A 19,686-nucleotide genomic window follows, 5' to 3' on the forward strand; every position below is an offset into this window, starting at 1 on the left:
GGGACAGAGAGAAGCAGACTGCTCAATGAGCAGGGAGCCTGTCAGGGGGCTCAATCCCAGGACCCTGGGATCATGATCTGAGCTGAAGGCAGACACTTAACCAACTGAGCCATCCAGATGCCCCGAAAAATATGCCCTTTTTATGTGAAAAACTGATAGGAAATAATGTGAAATTTAAACAAATAAATTAATAACACTAGAGGAATATTTAAATAAAATATGGCATATTGATACTCTATATTTCCACAAATATAAATGTAAGCAACACTACGGATTATAAGACAAAGTGTTGAAGGGAAAGAAAAAGGAAGTTGTGGTATACTGTTTATCATCCAAATAGCTCTGGACGCTGGTTACTTGTGGCACCAAGGCGAGGTAACAGGGATTTGAGGATTTGGTCAAAGAGGCTTTAGCCTTGTCTATGATATGTTAATTTTTTTAAAGAAAAGATTTTAATTTACTTTTTATATTATAAAGAATTAGTTAAAATATGATAAATGGAAAAAAATATGATAAATGGAGATAATGAATGGAAAATATTAACTATTTGACCAAAATTATTCCTGATTCTTATTTGATGATAATATTGTAAGAAAATAATTTTAGAATTTACTAAGAAACAAAAGGCTTTTTAGAAGAGCTTAAAATTCTTATTGAAATGAGGAACCAAAGTGCTGCTTCACAATGGCCCCAGGACATTGTCACTTAAAAAGATGGAAGTGAGGCAGTCCCAGTGGCGCAGCAGTTTAGCGCCGCCTGCAGCCCAGGGCGTGATCCTGGAGATTCTGGATCGAGTCCCACGTCAGGCTCTCTGTATGATGCCTGCTTCTCTCTCTGCCTGTGTCTCTGCCTCTCTCACTCTCTCTCTGTCTCTATGAATAAATAAATAAAATCTTTAAAAAAAAAAAAAAGATGGAAGCAAGAGAGGAAGAGAGGGGCACCTGGGTGGCTCAGTGGTTGAGCATCTGCTTTTGGCTCAGGTCATGCGCCTGGGATCAAGTCCCACATCAGACTATTTGCAGGGAGTCTGCTTCTCCCTCTGCCTATGTCTCAGTATCTTTAATAAATAAATAAATAAATAAATAAATAAATAAATAAATAAATAAATAAAATAAATTAAATATTTTTAAAAAGAGAGAGAGGAAGAGAGAAATATGTATGTATGTATGTATGTATGTATGTATTTAGAGGGTGGGGGTGGGAGTGGGTGGTCATGAGCAGACTGGGAGGAGGAGAGGGAGAGAATCCCAAGCAGGCTTCACACCCAGCACAGAGCCCCACCTGGCACTTGATCTCACAACCCTGAGAACATGACCTGAGCTGAAATCAAGAGTCAGAGGCCTAACAGACTAAGGTACCCAGGAGCCCTAAAAGAGGAGTATTTAAATGAAAACTGTTGTAAAGTATGTATCATTTGTTTTTCACTGTCCAGTGGATCTTCCTTAGGAAAGCTTCCATTACTCCCACTTTATATAATTCTGAAAGACTGCCAATCACAATTTCCCACGTTCCATACGATGATGAGAATATGGTCCAGGCTAGGCCAACCAAACTCTCTCTGGGAAATTTAAATTTTAAATGTAGAATCTAACAGATGACTTAAAAAATAAAAATTTGAAAAAACAGACAACCTGATAGGATACTTAAATACTACAGGAAGTATTTAAAATACTTAAACAGGCACTTCACAATGAAATATATCTAGTGGTGCCAGGTGTCTCAGTTCTCAGTTGGTTAAGTGGTCAACTCTTGATTTTGGCTCAGGGCATGATCTCAGGAATCCGGGGATCAAACCTGCTTGAGGATTCTCTCTCCCACTTTTTCTGCCCCACTCATGCTTTATCTAACCTAATAAATCTTTTTTAAAAAATCCTTTAAAAAAAGAAAGATATCTGAGTATGATCCAAAGAGCATATGAAAAGAAGGTGCATCACATCACTAGTCATAAAGGAGCTGCACACAATGAGATAACACTATTCACTCACCAGAAAGAGGAATAATTATATATATTTAAAGATTTTATTTATTTATTCATGAGACACACATGCGCGCACACACACACACACACACACACACACACAGAGGCAGAGACATAGACAGAGGGAGAAACAGGCTCCATGCAGAGAATCTGATGTGGTACTCGATCCCGGGACTCCAGGATCACATCCTGAGCCAAAGGCAGATGCTCAACCGCTGAGCCACCCAGGCATCCCAAGAGAAATAATTATTAAATGCACAACCAAGTGTCAGCAAGATATGGAACAACTGCAACTCTAATCCTCTACTGGTGGGAATGTAAATTGGTACAGCCTCTTTGGAAAGCTATTTGGCAATATTTACTAAATCTGAATATACCCTTACTTTATCACCCAGCAATTTCACTCTTAGAGAATGAAAACATGTGGGAACCCAAAGACATGTGCAAAAACATTCATTTATAGCTTTATTTCCAATGTCTCCAAATTGGAAACAACCCAAACGTCCATTGGGAGTATAGTATTCATTGAAGTAATATATAATAATCCTAACAAGCTACTTACCATGATGCAACAAGAAGGATACAGTATGCTCATAGGCATAATCTTGAGCAAAATAAACCAGACAGTAAATGATACCATTTAAATAAAGCCCAAAGATAGTCACAACACATTTGTGTGATAAAATCAGAATAGTGGGTACCTTTGAGGGATATTGATTGGGGGAAGATATGAGGGAGGTTTCTAAAACACTGATAAATAATGTCCTGTATTTTGATCTGTGTGTTAGTTACATGTTCACATGGTAAAGATTCATTGAGCTGTACACTTAGGATCTGTGTAGTTATATATGTCATACTTCAATTTTAAAAGTATGTAAAATAAAATCTCTAGCAAAGACACACACAGATGTATGGCAGTTAGAGCCTAGTTGTCCCAAGGCTGACCTCTAAAATTCTGTCAGTGAGCTCCCATCTCTGAGGTCTCCAGACTTCCAAAGTTGCTCTAGTTTCTCTCCTTCTGAAGAATAGGCTAAGTTCTTTTTTTCTTAATTCCCTGGATCCTTATAATAAATTCCTTTCCCTCTTTTTCTTGACACACTAAGAGCTGATTTCTTACTGAGCCCCAACTTGAATTGCCAGGAAAAATGTTGGTATTATTCTTAAGGTAAATAGTAATGTTTAAAACAAGAGACAAATTCCTCATAGGTAAAGTGGCCAAAAAACATTCTTCTTATAAATGATAGAGCCTAAGTGAGTGCATTGGAATGTTTGGCTACAAGTGAGGATTTTATATAACTGGCCTCTGTACTATAAGGGAATGCCATCTAACTTAATCATAATGAAATCTAGATCTAACAACAGAATTAAATAAAAGAAAAATATCCACATGGGCAAGAGAAGCTAGAGCTGGGCTTTTTGTGGGTTTTTTTTTGTGTGTGTTTTGCCAATTACTACTCTTGAGCACACTGGCTTGAACATGATTAACTGATCCTTAATATTTCTTAGTGCAAACAAGGTCAGAATTTTAAACAGGAATGTTGGGGATCCCTGGGTGGCCCAGCAGTTGAGTGCCTGCCTTCGGCCTGGGGCGTGACGTCGGGCTCCCTGCATGGAGCCTGCTTCTCCCTCTGCCTGTATCTCTGCCTCCCTCTCTCTCTGTGTCTCTCATGAGTGAATAAATAAAATCTTTAAAAATAAAATAAAATAAAATAAAAAATAAACAGAAATGTTTAAAATTGCTAATTAACAAGGACAATTCTGTTCAAAAGGGTGGATTCTGTTATAAGAAAGTCCTTTTTGTTCTGCTGAATACCTTGATAAGTTTGGATATACAAAATGAGCCTACAGCAAAGTTTGGGATTGAAAAATTGAATTGTTCTGCATGTAGAGGCAGAAGAAATTGGAATTCCTGGTATACTCATTGAATGTAGGGGGTTGAGGAAAGAAAGAAAAGGATGACATGCACTGGAGAGAAATGAGCAGGGAAAAATATCCCTTAGTTTGACCACTTTAAGAATAAGAGTATTTAGGGATCCCTGGGTGGCGCAGCGGTTTAGCGCCTGCCTTTGGCCCAGGGCGCGATCCTGGAGACCCGGGATCGAATCCCACATCAGGCTCCTGGTGCATGGAGCCTGCTTCTCCCTCTGCCTGTGTCTCTGCCTCTCTCTCTCTCTCTGTGACTATCATAAATAAATAAAAAAAAAAATTTTTTTTAAAAAAGAATAAGAGTATTTAGCATTCCTCGAAATTGCAATTTTACAATGTCAGCCCCATATCTTTCCCCCCAAAATATTCAAACAAGATTACTAATAATGTTGTGTATGCATGTTTCAAATAAAGGAGTTGTGTTTCACATAAAAGTTGGGTTATGATGTTTAATAGACAGCATACAGCTCCAACTGAACCGTTGCCAGTGATAGACATAGGAACCTGAATACATCTAGAAATTCTAGAAAGAAATCTAGAGGAGTGCTTTGTGTTTCTACAGATCCTGGAATAATGGGTTCCAGACATTCTTGGCATAATCTCATGGACAAGGAAACTCCAATTAACACATGGCTTACACAAGACTTTACTAAAGCTAAGAAATAACAAAAGGGAAGTAAACACACCACGTAACACTAAAATGGACTTTCTGGTTATGATTTGCTTACCAGGACTCCCAGTCCTCTATGTCCAGTTAAATCCATCTTAGATATATTGTTCAGGAGACTATTCCTGTTTCAGCTAAGAGAGTGTCTAGTCCAAATAACAGAAAACTGACTCCAAAGCTTAAACTGTGAAGTTGGCTCACATAACCAGAAGTCTCACATAACCACATAGTCAGGCTTCAGGTACAATATGATCAAGACTTTTACCCTGTTTTCCTGAAGTTCTCCTCAGCTCCATCCTCTTCCAATTTTTAGGTTCTATTATCAGACTAACTTCTCTTAAATCACAAACTGGCTGCCAATAGGCTTCTTAACCTACATTAAATATGGATGAGTAAGATTGACTTTTCCATCAGTATCACTCAAATAAAAGGAAGAAGTTTCCTAAAAGTTTCAATAATTCAAATTTCATTTGTCAAACACAATCTTCAGGCTGATCTGTGCTGGATGTTTTGAGGGTAGCTGACCTGCCGGCCATGTAGCTTTCTCCCTTTGTCTCATAACCTTGTCCACCAACGAGAATGTTAATTCACCAGTTGCCTGCCTTAAAAGATTCAAGAACAAGGGGAAAGACAGTATGGAAACAAGGTAGTACCGAATAGAAGTTGATGTGGAGCAGAGTAAGTCTAAGAAGGATAACCAGATGCTGAGAAGGAGAAATACAAACTCATTTCCTGATGATGTGACTTCTCTACCGCAGGAAAGCCGCAACAACCAGGGCACTATGAATTGGTCTGTTGATGACATTGTCAAAGGGATAAATAGCAATAATTTGGAAAGCCAGCTCCGGCTACTCAATCTGCCAGGAAACTACTTTCTAGGGAAAAACAGACCCTCATCGACTGCATAATCCAGGCTGCTTTGATTCCAAAATTTGTGTCCTTCTTGGGCAGAACTGATTGTAGTCCCATTCAGTTTAAATCTGCTTGGGGCCTCACTAACACTGCTTCCGGGACATCAGAACAGACCAAGGTTCTGGTAGATGGAGATGCTATCCCTGCATTCACTTCTCTGTTAGCATCATCCCATGCTCACATCAGCAAACAAGATGGGCTCTAGGAAACATTGCAGGTGATGTTTCAGTTTTTCAAGACTTGGTTATTAAATATGGTACAGTTGACCCACTATTGGTGCTCCTTGCAGTTCCTGATATGCCATCTTTAGCATATGGTTACTTATGTAACCTTACTTGGACACTTTTAAACCTTTGTCGGAACAAGAATCCTGCCCTCCCATTACATGCTGTTAAGCAGATTCTTCCAACCTTAATTCATCTCCTACATCGTTATGATCCAAAAGTATTAGCAGATACCTACTGGGCCATTTCCTATCTTACTGATGGTCCAAATGAATGGATTGAAATGGTTGTGAAAACAGGAGTTGTGCCCCAACTTGTGAAGCTTCTAGGAGCTACTGAATTGCCCATTGTGACTCCTGTGCTAAGAGCCATAGGAAATATTGTCACTGGGATAGATGAACAGACTCAGGTTCTAATAGATGCAGGAGCACTTGCTATCTTTCCCAGCTGGCTAATAAACCCCAAAACTAATATTCAGAAGGAAGCTGTCTGCACAATGTCAAATATCACAGCTGGCCACCAGGACCAGATATATTAAGTTGTGAATCATGGATTAGTTCCATTCCTCATCAGTGTTCTAAGGCAGACTTTGAAATGAAAGGAAGCTGTATGGGCTGTGCAACCAACTATAAGTGGTGGAACAGTTGAACAGATTGTATACCTCATTCATTGTGGCATAATAGAAATATTGATGAACCTCTTAACTTCAAAAGATACCAAAATTATTCTGGTTTTTCTGGATACCATTTCAAACATCTTTCAGGTGAAACTGAGAAACTTAGTATAATGATGGAAGAATGTGGAGGTTTAGGCAAAATTGAAGCTCTACAAACCATGAAAATGAGTCTGTGTTTGAAGCTTCATGAAACTTGATTGAGAAGTATTTCTCTGTAAGGACGATCAGAATGTTGTGCCAGAAACTACCTCTGAAAGCTATACATTCCAAGTTCAAGATGGCACTCCTCAGAACTTTAACTTTTAGATTGTACAGCTGAGGCAGAAAGTTGTTTGTATGTGGTTTATTTTGTAGAAGTTTGTCTTACGGTTGCTCTACTAAGAACTCTTTTATCATTTTAAAAAAGATTTTATTTATTTATTCATGAGAGATAGAAAGAGAGGCAGAGACATAGGCAGAGGGAGAAGCAGGCTCCATGCAGGGAGCCGGATGTGGGACTCGATCCCGGACCCCAGGATCACACCCTGAGTCAAAGGCAGATGCTCAACAATTGAGCCACCCAGGAGTCCCAATAAGAATTCTTTTAAAATGTATTTTGTTATTGTAGCACAGTGAAACTATACTTGACCAATTCCAAACTGTACAAACCATATGAAGCGCCTCCTCTCAGTGGGTTTCTTATTTCTATGTGGAATCTTCTATCTTGCAGTATCCTGTAAATAAAGATTAACAATTTTTTTATTCATTTGTCACCATTGGTACATTCCCATTCCTAAACGGTTTGCTGGCCAGAGACAGGATTACCATAAGTAGCTTACCTTAACCAGTCCTTACTTTGTGAGCCAAGAATGGAGTCAGCTTTCTTCAAGTCACAAAGGCCATATTGGATAAGGACCAGTACTAGAACAAAATTGGAGATCAATGAGAAAGAAAGACTGGCAAATGGATCATGGGTAGGCACTGAGAATATCCACTGTGTATACTTTCTTACCTTCCTTAAATTCCTGTACTATTCTTCCCCTTGCTTTTTGTAATCCAATCACACTGACCTTTCAGATCTTCAACATGCTTTGTCCCTTCTTATTCATTCTTCTAAGGTCTTTACTCAGGTTATTTTCTCTCTGTCTTCTTTTTAAGGTTTTATTTATTTATGAGCGTGGGGGAAGGGGAGGAGGGAGAGAATCCTAAGTAGACTCCATGCTGAACACAGAGCCCAATGTGGGGCTCAGTCTCACAATCCTGAGATCATGACTTGAGCTGAAACCAAGAGTAGGAGACTTAACTTACTGAGCCACCCACTCAAGCTATTCTCTTCACCTAGAAGTCTCTTCTCCCACCTCATTCTTGGTTAAATAAACTCATCTGTCTGTCTCCCCTTAAAAGTCACTCCTTTGGTAAAGCCTACCCTCAGTCTCATACTAGCTCCCATGCTGCTTCTTCCAACTTGAACTTAAGCAAAAATACAAGCAGTTACTCTTATTCATGGTAGTGATGTTCTATATTCTATAAAGCTGCCACAAACACTGAATAGTGATTACTGAACCATTGCTCTTAAGGATAAGCCTTTAGGTTCCAGAGAGTTCTGATCACAACATTTTCATTAACCAATCAATATATTTTCTTGTGTTATGTGTGTCTCTGTTTAAAGACACTTTACTAGGGTGCCTGGGTGGCTCAGTCAGGCCTGCCTTTGGCTCAGGTGATTATCTGGGGGTCCTGGGATCAACCCCACATCACGCTCCCTTCTTGGCAGGAAGTCTGCTTCTCCCCCTCCCTCTACTGCTCTCCCCCTCTCCCTTGTGATCTCTGCACTCTAGTGCTCTCTCTCTCTCGATAAGACAAAATATAATAAAATATAAAATAAAATTAAAAAATAAAGACACTTTATTTAGTGTATATTGTTAATTTACTGACATAGAATTCAGCCTACAGCACTGTAACCGATTTGCCTAAAAACTGCAAAAATATGCATTTTCTCCATTAGGTACATCACAACCTTCTTGCACTTAGGAACACTACCCCAAACTTCAGCACTCCCCTTGTGGGCCATTGTTAAGCAGTGACATCACCCACAAAAAGCACAAAAATGGGAAAAACATGGTACTACTGACATTAAAATAGACAAAGAGATCAATGAAAAAGAATAGAGAGTCCAGAAGTAAACCTACACTTTTATAGTCAATTAATCTATGACAAAGGAAACAGGAATATTCAATGGGAAAAAGACAGTCTCTTCAACAAATGGTGTTGGGAAAAATGTACAGCTATATGCAAAAGAATGAAACCAGACCACTTTCTTACACCATACACAAAAATAAAGTCAAATGTATTAAAGACCTAACTGTGAGACCTGAAACCATAAAATTCCTAAAAGAAAACATAGGCAATAATTTCACTGAATCAGCTGAAGAAACATTTTTCTAGATGTGTCTCCTGTGGCACAGGAAACAAAAGCAAAATTAAACTATTGAGACTACACAAAAATAAAAACTTTTGCACAGTGAAGGAAACCAATGAAACAAAAAGGCAACCTGAATGACAGAAGATATTTGCAAATGATATTGCTGTAAGGAATTGATATCCAAAATATATAAAGAACTTATACAACTCAACACCAAAGCAAACACATAAATAAATAAATAATCCAATTAAAAACCAGGCGGAGGACCTGAATAGTATTTTTTCCAAAGACAATATATATAGGTAGCCAACAAACAAATGAAAAGATGCTGAGCATCACTCATCATCAGGGAAATCAAAATAATATTAAGATATCACAGGGATCCCTGGGTGGCGCAGCAGTTTGACGCCTGCCTTTGGCCCAGGGCATGATCCTGGAGTTCTGGGATCGAGTCCCATGTCGGGCTCCCTGCGTGGAGCCTGCTTCTCCCTCTGCCTGTGTCTCTGCCTCTCTCTCTCTCTCTGTGTCTCTCATGAATAAATAAATAAAATCTTAAAATAAATAAATAAATAAATAAATAAATAAATAAATTTACTTAAAAAATAAGATATCACCTTATACCTGTCAGAATGGATAAAAAATGAAAAAAAAAACCCATGAGAAACAACAAACATCGGTTATTTGTTATGAAGAAAAAGGAACCCTAGTGAACTATTGATGGAAATGTAAGCTTGTGTCACGACTGTGGAAAACAGTATGGCAGTGATTTCACAAAAAGTTAAAAAAAGAATTACCAGATGATCCAATAATTCCACTATTGGGTACTTACCTTAAGAAAACAAACACACACACATACACACACACACACACACACACACACACACAAAGAAAAAAGAAAAAGAAAACAAAAACACTAATTTGAAAAGATATATGCACCCCTATATTTATTGCATAATTATTTACAATAGCCAAGATATAGAAGCAACCCCTATCTACAGAAGATACAGATGAATGAATAAAAAAGATGTGGTATATATACAATGGAATACTACTCAGCCATAAAAAAGAATGAGATCTCACCATTTCCAACAACATGGAGGGATCTAGGTCTAATAATAAGAGAAATAAGTGAATTAGAGAAGGATGAATACCATATGATTTCCCTCATGGGTGGAATTTAAAAAACAAAACAAAGAGAAAAAGAGAAAAAATAGACTCAGAGACCAAACTAAGCTAGTAGTTGCTGGGGGGGAGGGCAAGTAGGGGAATGGGTGAAATAGATAAAGGGGATTAAGAGTATACTTATCTTGTTGACACTGAGAAATGTATAGAATTGTTGAATCATATTGTACACTTGAAACTGATGTAATACTGCATCTTAATACTGTGTGTTGAATTAAAAAAACAATTTTAAAAATGAAACAAACAAAAAGTCCATAGAACCAAATAGATCTTGACAAGGACATTTGTTTACGGTTTGAGAGCTGAAATAAGAAGGCAGAATGTGTCCCTTGTTTGACCTCAGCTGGGAACAGCCTTATCAGGCAACACAAAACTTTTTAACATTCTGCACATGTAAGTGTGAAGTATTGATTTAGGCATTACAAATAATTTTTAGCAAATAGGCAAATTTGTAAGTAAAAAAATCTGTGAGTAGTGATGATCAACTGTATATTGCTTGATAAACTTGGAAAGTCCAAGAAAGTGAATATGTCAGGCATGATTGGATCTAAGAGTTCTAGGTCTCCATCTCTCTCTCTCCATTCATCTCCTGCCTTTTCTTGGCTTCATTCCTGAAAAGCTCTCTCTACCTGGTAGCACAATAGCTGCTAATAATTCCAAGTACATAATACACTCAGTTTACCCACAAACTAAACAAAAAACAAACAAAACCTTTATCTCCCATGCACTATGTAGTTAATCTAAGGGATGATTCTACTTGGCCCTTCTTGCACCTGTTCCCCCTTTCTGGCTGGAGGGAGTGTGTCAGCCTCACCTGACCCACATGGATGAGGCTCCTCACTGGGAAGGGCAGCTCTGTGATTGAAAGAAAGAAAATGGGCTCAGGTAGGTAAAATCAATAGGAGTTAATTATAGTTGAGACATTTTTAGAATTCTCTGCAATGAAAAAACAGTCTTTTAAAAATATAATGTTTAAGAAGGATAATTTTAAAAATAATAGATATAGTCACTTGGCACACTACCTGATGTGTGTTCCACATGAGGCAGGCACAGTTCCAAGCACTTACATTATTAACCCCTGAGATAGGTCTTATTTTCATTCCATTTCATATATGAGGGAACTGAGGCACAGAGGATAAAGAAGCATTCCCAAGGCTACATGGCTAGTAGGCAGTGGAGCCAGGATTCGAACCTAGCCAGTTTTTCATCTACCACACTATGTTATCTCTCATAAAAATCAGAAAAGAATGCAGAGACAACTATACATCTGGATCAAGTATATCTTGATATTTTGTCACTTTTACTTTAGAGCATTTCCTTTAAAATGTACATCCAAAGATTGTTCTGGCAATTTCTTTCCCATCTCCCCTTCCAGAAGCAACCCCTACCTATGAATGTTTTCTTTTTTTTTAAATTTTTATTTATTTATGATAGTCACAGAGAGAGAGAGAGAGGCAGAGACACAAGCAGGCTCCATGCACCGGGAGCCCGATGTGGGATTCGATCCCGGGTCTCCGGGATTGCGCCCTGGGCCAAAGGCAGGCGCCAAACTGCTGCGCCACCCAGGGATCCCCTATGAATGTTTTCTACTTGGAATACATGTGAATGCATCCATTAAGAATATATCAATTATTCTGTTTCCAAAATACATATAAGTGTATCATAGTTTCCAAATTCTTTTGCATCTTGCTTTTTAACTTAGCATTATTATTTTTTAAAGTGTGTAAGTTCATACATGTAACTCAGATCTATTCATTTTGTCTGTGGTTTATTATTCCACTGTGTGGATAAATGAGAATTTATCCTCTTCACCTAAGGGAGAATTAGAGTGACTTTGGCAGGTTTTATGAATCTACTATCTTAACTACTATAATTTCATAGTGCATCTTGTCATCCTCGATGTAGTACAAGTCCCCCTCAAAATATATCTACTGTCCTTAGGCCTTTACTCTTCCACCTGAATTTTAGGGTTTTTTTCTCAGATTACATCACAAACCTGGTTATGGGTTCGAGTTTGATTGGAATTATATTGAATGTGTAGGTTAATTTGTGGCGAATTGACACCTTAAGAGGGTTAAGTATTCCCACTTGGGGACATGACAAACCTTTGCATTTACTTAGGACTTCTTTAAATTCAATAAAGATTTAAAATTGTATCAACAAATATCTTGCAATGTTGGATTTATTTATACCTATCTAACTTGGTTGCCTCTGTGAATGGTGTCACTTTAATAACACTTTCAAATTGTTTGTTGCTGTGCTGTGGGGGTGCAATGCATTTTGTGTATTGAGCTTAAATTAACCTCGTTAGACTCTCATAAGTTACAACACTGTCTTGGATTTTCTGTGTAGATAATCATATCATCTATGAATAATTACCTTTTGCTTTTCCCTTCCAATCTTTATACCTATTTTTTTCTTGTCATCTTCTTACTACATTAGCTGGGTCTGTTAAGATAATTTTGAATAGGGATCCCTGGGTGGCGCAGTGGTTTGGTGCCTGTCTTTGGCCCAGGGCGCGATACTGGAGACCCGGGATCGAATCCCACATCAGGCTCCCGGTGCATGGAGCCTGCTTCTCCCTCTGCCTGTGTCTCTCTGCCTCTCTCTCTCTCTGTGACTATCATGAATAAATAAATAAAATCTTTAAAATAAAAAAAAAAGATAATTTTGAATAGGAGCGATGATGTTGAGTATGAGCCTTCTTATGTCCTTTGAAATATTATTTCTAATATCTCACCATAAAATATGGTATGTGCTATACATTTTTTATAGTTATGTTTTATAAAGGTAAGCCACGTTTCCTATTCTTAGTGCCTAACAAGGATTTTTACTTACCACTTTTAAATTTAATAATTGGATTTAAAAATATATTTTAAAAATCACCTTGAGGGGGGCACCTGGATGGCTCAGTCAGTTAAGTGGCTGCCTTCAGCTAGAGTCAAGACCCTGGGGTCCTGGGGACCACACTCAGCCCATCAGGCTCCCTGCTCAGCAGGGAGTCTGCTTTTCCCTCTCCCTCTGCCCCTCCCCCTGCTTATGCTCTTTCTCTCTCCTCCTTTCTCCCTCTCTCTCTCAAATAAATAGATGAAATCTTTTTTAAAAATTTGTCTTGAGATTTTTTTCTCATCCTTTGCTTATTTCCTACCAACCAGATCACAGACTATTCAGGTGGCTACTAACAAGAGTAAACATTTCTCACTTAGAATAAATTTGTAGAAAAACTCCTTTTCTCCTGCATCTTTAAAAGGATCATAGTGTTTTTGTCCTTTAATCCACTGATTTGGTGAATGTCATTAACACACTTTCCTTGCATTTCTAGGACAAATTCTATTTGATCTAGAGTAAATGTAGTCATCCTTAACTATTTTGTCTTTCATAATCCACATTGAATACATTAAATCTATCTGCAGACCCAAATGGCTCTTCCTTCAAAATATATCCTTAATCTAACCACTTGTAATTATCTCTGCCATTGGAATTAAAGTCATCATCACTTGTTGAATCATTGATCCATTCCCGTTCTCACTGCCTCTACACTTGCATCTCTGCGGTTGATTTTCAAACTGCAACTATAATGATCCTTTTGAAATGTAAATCAGATTATGCCCTTCCTCTGCCCAACACTTCAGAAGACTTCCCATTTTCCTTAGCATGAACACTACAGTCCCTTCAATAGCCCATATCTCCTACTACTCTCCCTTGCTCCTATATCTTCCAGATCAGCCCCATCGGCTTCCTCGCTGTTCCTTGAATACACCAGGTGCATTCCCACCTCAGAGCTTTTGCACTAACTGATTCCTCTGCCTCCACCTGGGAAATTCCCTCCCACAAATGTGTACATATATCTCTATGGCTATATATATACTAATACATACACACTAATATACTAATAGACACTATACATCTATATCCACATATACTAACATCCACACATATACTAGTAGTTGTCTACATACATACATGTCTACACATAGATGCCTACATACAGGTCTGCCTAGATGTGTATGTCTACATATATCCCCTCAGCTCTCAGGGTTTTGCCCAGATGACACCTTTTGAGTGAGATGTTTCTGATACTATGGAAAACTGCAACCATCCTCCTTTTTCCTTTACTTCCTTCCTTGCTTTTTCTCCAGAGCAGTAATTGCCATATGACATACTATGTATTTGCTTATTTGTTTATTATGTTTCTCCCGCATTAGAATATTAGCTTCATGATGGCAGAGATGTTTGCCTGTTTTGTTCCCTGTTATATCCCCAGGGCTTATAGCAGTGCCTGTACATACCAGTCACTCAGTAAATATTAAATGAAGGGGCTATTGTTTTATTCATGGTTTGCCTCAAAATCTGCCTCCATCTCCCCCCATGGTTGGATTCAGATTATCAATATTTTATTTAGGATTTGGGGAGCTATGTTTCTTACAGTTATCAATGCCTCTTCACCTTATCTACCTCAAAATAGACTTTTAGTAGTTTACTTACTTTTGTTAAATCAGTAAGTGTAAAGAAATGCACAATGTTATTTTAATTTGCATTATTTACTTACCAGAAATGTGAATATTAGTTTACTCTGTATTTCTTCCTGTAATGAGCTGTTAGTTAATGTCCTTAAAAATGAATTAATACATGAAGAATGCTTTGACTATACTGGCATATAGTAAGTTCTGAATTAATGTTACTTGTTCTCCTCATTATTACTGTTAAAATATTTTATTCTTGTTACTATAAGTATCCCTGGACCTAAAGAGGCTGGATTTAGCCTATGGATTTTTAACAAATTCCTTCTTTCTCCATTTATTTTTAACACATATTTTTAGAGCAGTTTTAGGTTCACAGTAAAATTGAGCAGAAGGTACAGAGATTTCCAATATGCCCTCTGCCCCCACATACTCATTTCTGCATTATCAACATTCCCCACTGGAGTGGTACATTCATTACAACTGGCAAACCTACATTGATGTGTCAGTATCAGGCAAAGTCCATAGTTCACATTAGGGTCCATTCTTAGTGTTGTACATTCGATGAGTTTGGACAAATGTACAATGATATATAGCCACCATTATAGTATCATATAGAGTAGTTTTACTTTCCTAAAAATCCTCTGTGTTCCTCCTATTCATCCCTTCTCCCTAACTACTGGCAACTAGAGATCTTTTTATTGTCTTCACAGTTTTGCCTTCTCCAGGAGGTCTTATAGTTGGAATCATACAAGATGTACCCTTTTCATATTGGCTTCATTCACTTAGTAATTAATACACATTTAAGTTTCTGCATGTACACTACAGTCCTTTCAATGGCCCACATGTATTTTCATGTATTTCATGGCTTGATAGCTCATTTCTTTTTAATAATACCCCACTGTCTGCATGTACCACAGTTTATTTATCTATTCACCTGCTGAAGAACATCTTGGGTTGCTTCTAAGTTTTGACATTTGTGAATAAAGCTGCTATAAACATTCATGTACACGTTTTTATGTAGACATAAGTTTTTATTTCCTTTGAGAAGGGACCAAGGAGCATGATTGCTGGATCCAATGATGAGTATGTTTAGTTTTGTAAGAAACTACCAAACTATCTTTCCAAGTGGCTGTCCTATTTTGTATTTCCACCAGCAATGAACCAGGATTCCTGTTGCTCCACAATCTCATCAGCATTAGCTGTTGTCAGTGTTCTGGATTTTGGTCGATCTCATATGTGTCTCATTTTAATTTACATTTCCCTGATGATGACATACTTTGTGGAGCATCTATTCATATACTTAATATGCCATTTATATCTCTTCTTTGGTGAGGGTCTGTTGTTAAGGTCTTTGCCCATTTTCTAGTAATTTCTTATTGTTGAGTTTAGGAGTTATTTTATTTATTTGTATATTTATTTGTATATTTTGGGTAAGACCTTTATCAGATATTTTTTGTAAATATTTTCATACTTAATGGCAACTTCTTCATCAATGTTTCAAATCCCATCCCTTCTTACCTATGGAACATTGTTTCAGCAAATCTCTCTAATGCAGGAGAGCATTAGATTTCCCTCTTTACTGTTTTTTCCCATCAGCATATAAAATGCCATTAATATCTCCCAATTACAAAAAAGAAACTTCAACAATGAAATACTCTTGATCACACTTTGGTCTCCTGAACTTTCACTTTCTCTCTACTGTAAATTTTACAAAAAACTGTCTAAACTTGTCTCCTCTCACCTTCTTTTTTCCAAATCTCTTTTGTAGTAATGGATTTTTTCAGATGGCATATAGAGTTTGGAACAAAAATTAAAATAATAAAAATTGAATAAAAAGTTCAAAATATATGGGGAAATAGTGAAATAAGATTAACAAAATATTGATAATTATTGAGGCTGTGTAACAAGACCCTGAAGGCTTATTATACTATTCTTTTTATTTTTATATGTTTGAATTTTTTTCCATAATACAATATTAAAGAAAAAATATGTATTGAGGTTTTTCTTCCACGCTTGACCCATCTAGCTCATTTCCCTATTCCTCTACAAGTTGATTACTTTTATTGGTTTCTTTCAGGGCAGGTACAAGTAGAAAATGAATGCATACTCTTTACCATCCTTCATTACACACAAGATCACATGCCTCATACATGTTTCTGCAATTTGCGTAGACTTGTGTGTGTGTATGTATTTCTAGTATCTTCCTAAATCTGTTGATCCTGCCCTCAGTTCACAATTAATGTGCTGTGTAGTGGAGATGAACATTTTGAGACTGGTCAAGTAACAGAAAGTACATTTTTTAAGCATTCAGTGGATTGTAGTCCACACTTTCCGGCATATAAAAGATCAGGTCAGGGGGCACCTGGGTGGCTTAGTGGTTGAGCGTCTGTCTTTGGCTCAGGTCATGATCCCAGGTTTCTGGGATGGAGTCCTGAATCAGGCTCCCTGGAGGAAGCCTGCTTCTACCTCTGCCTATGTCTCTGCTTCTCTGTGTTTCTCATGAATAAATAAATAAAATCTTTCAAAAAAATATCAGGTCAGAAGGAACAAGTCCTCATCTTGGAACCAATGGTACCATCCTATTAAACTGATTGCTCCTGGTTAGCTATACTAAGAAGCCTGATCCTTAGTATACCTGCCTAGAGATTTATTACTTCCCTACTTCCTCCTGGTTCTCAGAGTCTTCTTTTCCTGTGCCTTCCTGGGTTGTGTGAGATTATACTGGCTCAAGTTCCCTTATGGAAATGTGCTTCCTATGTTCCCAACAGATTGTCCAGTGTTTCAGGGCAGGCTCCAGCCTGTCTGCGGCTCCTTGCCATCCCTCTCTGCCACTCATTACTCTCATATTCCTTCCAGACACAGTCCTGTTCTTATATTGCCCATGTGGTCTTTAAGAACTCTACTTCTCACTGCAGATTGAATGTGAGGACGAGATGTGAAGCCCCTAATGCTCAGGAGCTGGCCTTATGTTCAGCTAGGCCTTGGCATTCCTCTGTTGAATATAAATAATTTCACAGAACAACAATAACAGACAAGGCCACTCTGTGACCAGAATGGGTCAAGATAGAAACAAGACCATGCTGTGATCATGTCTGTACACTGACAAGAACACGAACATTGTCCAAATGACAAAAGTGACCAACCAAACATGTCTTGGCTAATAGGAGTGACTGCTACTTCTTTATCAATTATGGCTTTAGCTTTATTCTAGTCTTCCTCCTTCTATAAAAGATTCATTAAGATACCTAATTATAAGATAGGTCCTGCTTTCTGACAGCCTCCAATCCAAAGCAAACTCCCACTTCCTTAAACTGTTCCTAAAGTTATCTACTGAAAGCCCAAATCCTGTAGTAAGTCTTTTCAAGCTACAGTAGTTACTGAGATACACTCCATAGTATGCTGTTTCCCTCACCCTTGCTAGGAGCAATAAACCCCTGTTCTGCTTCAGGGGCATTCTTACTAGTCTTTGGCTGGAAAGCATTAATCTCAGCAACCACGATTCAACATTAAGGGTCTTAAGGACCACTCCCAGGATGGAGTGAAAGTGGTAGACATTTTTTGAAGACCTAAACTGCACTGTGTTCCCTACAGTTACTCTTATCTCTGGCTCCTGCCTCACCAGTAGGGGCCTATAGCAGGGCTCAGGGACGAGCTGCAGTGCCTGTACACCTGTCCATTGATGGACACTTAGGTTGTTTCGATGGTTGGCTATTGTGAATAATGATGCAGTGAACATGGGTGTGCACGTATCTCTTTGAGCTGGTGTTTTCATTTCCTTCGGACATACACCCAGTAATGGGATTGTTGGGTCATATGATAGCTGTATTTTTTTTTTTTTGAGGAAACTCCATACTATTTTCCATAGTGGCTGCACCAATTTACATTCCCACCAATAGTGCACAAGGGTCCCATTTTCTCCACAGCCTCACCAACACTTGTTATCTCTTGTCTTTTTGATAATAGCCATTCTAACGGGTGTTAGATTATATTTCATTGTGGCTTTGATTTGCATTTCCCTGATGTCCTTTGCACAGTGATGTTAAGCATCTTTTCACATACTTGTTGACTGTGTATATGTCTTCTTTGGGAAAATGTCTACTTAAGTCCTTTGCCCATTTTTAGAAATGGGATTATTTGAGTTTTTTTTCCTATTGACTTGTATGAATTCATTGAATATTTTGGATATTAACACTTAGCAGATAGATGGTTTGAAAATATTTTCTACCACTCTGTAGGTTGCCTTTTTATTTTGCTGATTATTTCTTTTACTGTGTAGAACATTTTTAGTTTGATATAGTCCCACTTGTTTATTTTTCTTTTGTTGTTTGTGCTTTGGGTGTCATATCCAAAAAGTCTTTGGCAAAAGCAATGTTAAGGAGTTTTTTCCCCTATGCATCCTTCTAGAAATTTGAGTTTCAGGTCTTATATAAATCTTAAATCCATTTTGAGTTATTTTTGTGAGTACTATAAGATAAGGGTCCAACTTCATTCTTTTGCATGTAGTTATCCAGTTTTCCTGGCACCATTTACTGAGGAGAATATCCTTTCCCCATTGAGTCCTCTTGGCTCCCTTGTCAACTATTAATTGATCAAACTATTTCTATTCTGAAAGAATAAAATGGCAGTACAGTCTGAAAATATAGAGGAAAAAAAATGAAAAACTGGCCCTGAGATGGCTTTCAAATATGAAAAGGAACATCTATCTTAATCTAGCATTCCATGGCTGACAACAGCAAAGTATGTGTTTAGAGAAAATATAGTCATCTAAGCTCAAGTGAAAGAGACTGTTTTGGCTAACTAACTCATTATAGAGCTGTCCTCAATGAATTCATGTTTTGGAGAAATAGATAATTAAGTGGAGCATATAAATTCATAAATAATATATCATCTTTATTTTAGAAACTGCATGTTCAGGCAAGTATTTCCCCTTCCTTCCTCTCTCCCTCCCTTCCTTCCTTTCTTTTCTTCATGAGAGACACAGAGGGAAGGCAGAGACACAGGCAGAGGGAGAAGCAGGCTCCTCGAAGGGAGCCCAATACTGCACTTGATCTCGGGACTCCAGGATAATGCCCTGTGCCAAAGGCAGAAACTCAACCGCTGAGCCACCCAGGTGTCCCCAGGCAAGCATTTCTAATCTAAATTCAACATTAAAAATTTTGCACAAGGGCACCTGTGTAGCTCAGGTGGTTAAGCATCTGACTCTTGATTTCAGCTCAGGTCATGACCTCGGGGTTGTGAGATGGAACCCCAGCCAGAT

General features: G+C 38.0%; 1 pseudogene; it reads left to right on the forward strand.

Moving 5' to 3' along the window:
* The first annotated feature begins 2,544 nt into the window (after nucleotides 1-2,544).
* LOC144302862 (importin subunit alpha-1 pseudogene) lies at nucleotides 2,545-6,697 on the forward strand (annotated as a pseudogene).
* The last annotated feature ends 12,989 nt before the right edge of the window (nucleotides 6,698-19,686 follow it).

Source organism: Canis aureus, chromosome 32, assembly GCF_053574225.1.
Source record: "Canis aureus isolate CA01 chromosome 32, VMU_Caureus_v.1.0, whole genome shotgun sequence".
NCBI classification, from domain to species: domain Eukaryota; kingdom Metazoa; phylum Chordata; class Mammalia; order Carnivora; family Canidae; genus Canis; species Canis aureus.